This window comes from Schistocerca piceifrons, unplaced genomic scaffold (genome assembly GCF_021461385.2).
Source record: "Schistocerca piceifrons isolate TAMUIC-IGC-003096 unplaced genomic scaffold, iqSchPice1.1 HiC_scaffold_936, whole genome shotgun sequence".
NCBI lineage: Eukaryota > Metazoa > Arthropoda > Insecta > Orthoptera > Acrididae > Schistocerca > Schistocerca piceifrons.
In genome coordinates this window covers 4,482,046-4,487,045 of record NW_025729208.1, presented here as the reverse complement: position 1 = coordinate 4,487,045, position 5,000 = coordinate 4,482,046, and the positions used below count along the sequence as shown (strand labels likewise).

At 55.5% G+C, this 5,000-nt stretch overlaps 2 non-coding genes across 2 annotated transcripts; both read left to right on the top strand.

Annotated features, from left to right (window-relative positions):
- Positions 1–2,418: 2,418 nt before the first annotated feature.
- On the top strand, positions 2,419–4,327 carry LOC124772059. Its single transcript, XR_007013739.1, has one exon. It is a non-coding gene; the product is annotated as a small subunit ribosomal RNA (ribosomal RNA).
- Positions 4,328–4,678: 351 nt separating this feature from the next.
- Positions 4,679–4,833, top strand: LOC124771766. Its single transcript, XR_007013480.1, has one exon. It is a non-coding gene; the product is annotated as a 5.8S ribosomal RNA (ribosomal RNA).
- The last annotated feature ends 167 nt before the right edge of the window (positions 4,834–5,000 follow it).

The following is a 5,000-nucleotide window of genomic DNA, read 5'->3' as shown; positions in this document are numbered from 1 at the left end:
CTAACCTAACCTAACCTAACCTATGTTGTACCTTAACCTAACCTATGTTGTACCTTAACCTAACCTATGTTGTACCTTAACCTAACCTATGTTGTACCTTAACCTAACCTATGTTGTACCTTAACCTAACCTATGTTGTACCTTAACCTAACCTATGTTGTACCTTAACCTAACCTATGTTGTACCTTAACCTAACCCATGTTGTACCTTAACCTAACCCATGTTGTACCTTAACCTAACCCATGTTGTACCTTAACCTAACCCATGTTGTACCTTAACCTAACCCATGTTGTACCTTAACCTAACCCATGTTGTGCCTCAACCTAACCCATGTTGTGCCTCAACCTAACCCATGTTGTGCCTCAACCTAACCCATGTTGTGCCTCAACCTAACCCATGTTGTGCCTCAACCTAACCCATGTTGTGCCTTAACCTAACCCATGTTGTGCCTTAACCTAACCCATGTTGTGCCTTAACCTAACCCATGTTGTGCCTTAACCTAACCCATGTTGTGCCTTAACCTAACCCATGTTGTGCCTTAACCTAACCCATGTTGTGCCTTAACCTAACCCATGTTGTGCCTTAACCTAACCCATGTTGTCGCCTTAACGTAACCCACGTTGTCGCCTAAACCTGCTCTGTAATTGTTATACGACTCGTTCAATTACTGTAGTGTTGCCCACCCGCAACCCTCGCAATATAGTTCGCTACTCGCACTGCCCGCACCCCTGTGTATCGCTTCATGTTAAACACCTTGCAAGTCTTGCTCACTTTCCACATGCTCCTGCTGTACACTGTAATGTGGATGGCAGCAGGACGTACATGCCGCCCCTCCCCACGTCCCCACCTTGCCCCCTGCCTTCGCAAGCTGGTTGGTGAGAAGTTTGCATGTTCAATGCCCTTCGCATGCGACGTACTCAGGCTACGTTGTGGTGCGGCCTGTGTCAACTGTCCGCTGATGTCGTACGCGTGAACCACAATCTGTACTGCACATTCGTCCTTATGTACTGAATGATACATCGTGGCACATGTGTGACCGCACAACGACTGCGCCCAAAAACGGCGGACCATACAGTGCAAATATTGTGCACGCAGCTACGTGTCGTCTCCCTATGAGAGCTGGATTGCAGTGTGGTACGCCATAGAGACGTGTGGGAGGAACGGACGCCGTGGATGGCGATCAGCATGAGCTGTCTGTTGATGTATTCGGACCTAGTCGTCTCTCCTCACACACCGTGATGGCATGGTGCACCGCGTTCCATATCTGCGACATGCTACAGAGGCCGGTTGACAGTCGTTCGAGCAATGGACATCGCATACGTACGGGGGCCACCTTCCACGTATTGTCTAGGCGTGCACATTTTGTTGCGTGTATGTGGGCAGACGTAGTGTGGCGTGACACCTGACACAGGCATGCAATAATCGTTGAAGTTGCAAATGGCGATGGACGCCTGCGTTTTCTGGTGAAGTTACGCAAATGAACAAATGGTAACCTGTTGTGGTGCGGTTGTTCTCGCTAGGGGTGAATCGGTGATGGCGACGATAGGTTGAGGTACTAACCGGTTGTTCCAGCGATACCCACCATGCCGACGAAACTGAACGGCATCTGGGTGTGAAGCGATACGCGGCGGTGGCTGGGTGGGACCGTCCCCGGCCGGTGAGGGGGCGCCTCCCGGCGTGCTGGCCGCGCGGTGCGTGGGCGCACGCGCTACAGCCGGCTGGTGGGGGCGGCCAGTGGCAGGCGCGCCGGCCGACGGACGCGGCAGGCGTCGCAGCTGCGCGCCGGCGCACCCTGCGCGCGGCGCCGTGCGGCCAAAGTAGGTCCTCGCGGGCCCGGTGCGAAGCGCGGTGGACATCTTCAGTGTGCTGGTCCGATTGAGGACTGTGTGCGTTGAGGATGCGCCGCCGCCCGGCGCTCGGCGCCGCGACGCCGTCTGCTGCTCGGTCGCCCCAGCGGTTCTCGCTGGTGGTTTGTATCGCAGCTGTGCGGATGTGTTGGCGCGTGCGCTGTGCTGGGAGAGTTCGCTTCGGCACCCAAGTGGGGCTTTTGTCCTTCTGTGGCGCTGGCGTTGGAGCTGCCGGTCACCGTAGGTGGCGCGTGTTGTCTCCCGCCGGCAATGCCACGACAGCACGCTCCCGGGCCTCTGTCGGCAGCGGCAAGCTCAGTTGGGAGCACGGGTGGTCGCACCGAAAGCGTCTACTCGCCTAACTCCGGGCGATTGCGCCTCTCTCGAACCCGACCAAGTACTTGGGACGGCGCTGCGCGCCGCCGGGACCTGAGAGGGTTTCGAGGTGTATTGTGCAGGGGAGCTCAGCCTCCTCCTGTTTGCAGAATGATTGAGCGGACGCTTGCGTGTTCGCGCGGGCCCCCGGGACACACTCCCGGGCGGCCGGCTGCTCAGCTCTAGTTGACGCAGCTCCCTGGTTGATCCTGCCAGTAGTCATATGCTTGTCTCAAAGATTAAGCCATGCATGTCTCAGTACAAGCCGCATTAAGGTGAAACCGCGAATGGCTCATTAAATCAGTTATGGTTCCTTAGATCGTACCCACGTTACTTGGATAACTGTGGTAATTCTAGAGCTAATACATGCAAACAGAGTCCCGACCAGAGATGGAAGGGACGCTTTTATTAGATCAAAACCAATCGGTCGGCTCGTCCGGTCCGTTTGCCTTGGTGACTCTGAATAACTTTGGGCTGATCGCACGGTCCTCGTACCGGCGACGCATCTTTCAAATGTCTGCCTTATCAACTGTCGATGGTAGGTTCTGCGCCTACCATGGTTGTAACGGGTAACGGGGAATCAGGGTTCGATTCCGGAGAGGGAGCCTGAGAAACGGCTACCACATCCAAGGAAGGCAGCAGGCGCGCAAATTACCCACTCCCGGCACGGGGAGGTAGTGACGAAAAATAACGATACGGGACTCATCCGAGGCCCCGTAATCGGAATGAGTACACTTTAAATCCTTTAACGAGTATCTATTGGAGGGCAAGTCTGGTGCCAGCAGCCGCGGTAATTCCAGCTCCAATAGCGTATATTAAAGTTGTTGCGGTTAAAAAGCTCGTAGTTGGATTTGTGTCCCACGCTGTTGGTTCACCGCCCGTCGGTGTTTAACTGGCATGTATCGTGGGACGTCCTGCCGGTGGGGCGAGCTGAAGGCGTGCGACCGCCTCGTGCGTGCTCGTGCGTCCCGAGGCGGACCCCGTTGAAATCCTACCAGGGTGCTCTTTATTGAGTGTCTCGGTGGGCCGGCACGTTTACTTTGAACAAATTAGAGTGCTTAAAGCAGGCAAGCCCGCCTGAATACTGTGTGCATGGAATAATGGAATAGGACCTCGGTTCTATTTTGTTGGTTTTCGGAACCCGAGGTAATGATTAATAGGGACAGGCGGGGGCATTCGTATTGCGACGTTAGAGGTGAAATTCTTGGATCGTCGCAAGACGAACAGAAGCGAAAGCATTTGCCAAGTATGTTTTCATTAATCAAGAACGAAAGTTAGAGGTTCGAAGGCGATCAGATACCGCCCTAGTTCTAACCATAAACGATGCCAGCCAGCGATCCGCCGCAGTTCCTCCGATGACTCGGCGGGCAGCCTCCGGGAAACCAAAGCTTTTGGGTTCCGGGGGAAGTATGGTTGCAAAGCTGAAACTTAAAGGAATTGACGGAAGGGCACCACCAGGAGTGGAGCCTGCGGCTTAATTTGACTCAACACGGGAAACCTCACCAGGCCCGGACACCGGAAGGATTGACAGATTGATAGCTCTTTCTTGATTCGGTGGGTGGTGGTGCATGGCCGTTCTTAGTTGGTGGAGCGATTTGTCTGGTTAATTCCGATAACGAACGAGACTCTAGCCTGCTAACTAGTCGCGTGACATCCTTCGTGCTGTCAGCGATTACTTTTCTTCTTAGAGGGACAGGCGGCTTCTAGCCGCACGAGATTGAGCAATAACAGGTCTGTGATGCCCTTAGATGTTCTGGGCCGCACGCGCGCTACACTGAAGGAATCAGCGTGTCTTCCTAGGCCGAAAGGTCGGGGTAACCCGCTGAACCTCCTTCGTGCTAGGGATTGGGGCTTGCAATTGTTCCCCATGAACGAGGAATTCCCAGTAAGCGCGAGTCATAAGCTCGCGTTGATTACGTCCCTGCCCTTTGTACACACCGCCCGTCGCTACTACCGATTGAATGATTTAGTGAGGTCTTCGGACTGGTACGCGGCATTGACTCTGTCGTTGCCGATGCTACCGGAAAGATGACCAAACTTGATCATTTAGAGGAAGTAAAAGTCGTAACAAGGTTTCCGTAGGTGAACCTGCGGAAGGATCATTACCGACTAGACTGCATGTCTTTCGATGTGCGTGTCGTGTCGCGCAACACGCTACCTGTACGGCTCGCCGTAGCCGTGCGCCGCGTGCGGAACCACGCGTGCCTCTCAAAACTAGCGGCAATGTTGTGTGGTACGAGCGCTGAAGCGCTGGAGCGGCTGGCCTGCGGCACCTGGCGCCTGGCGCCGGTTTTGAATGACTTTCGCCCGAGTGCCTGTCCGCTCCGGTGTGGAGCCGTACGACGCCCGTCGGCCGTGAGGCCGTTGGACACAGAACGCTGGAACAGGGGCCGCCACACGCCTCACTCCCGCCTATGCGACCGTCTCGAAAGAGACGGCGGAAACTGAGAAAAGATCACCCAGGACGGTGGATCACTCGGCTCGTGGGTCGATGAAGAACGCAGCAAATTGCGCGTCGACATGTGAACTGCAGGACACATGAACATCGACGTTTCGAACGCACATTGCGGTCCATGGATTCCGTTCCCGGGCCACGTCTGGCTGAGGGTCGGCTACGTATACTGAAGCGCGCGGCGTTTGCCCCGCTTCGCAGACCTGGGAGTGTCGCGGCCGCCTGTGGGGCCGGCCGCGTCTCCTCAAACGTGCGATGCGCGCCCGTCGCCTGGCGGTTCGCATACCGGTACTTTCTCGGTAGCGTGCACAGCCGGCTGGCGGTGT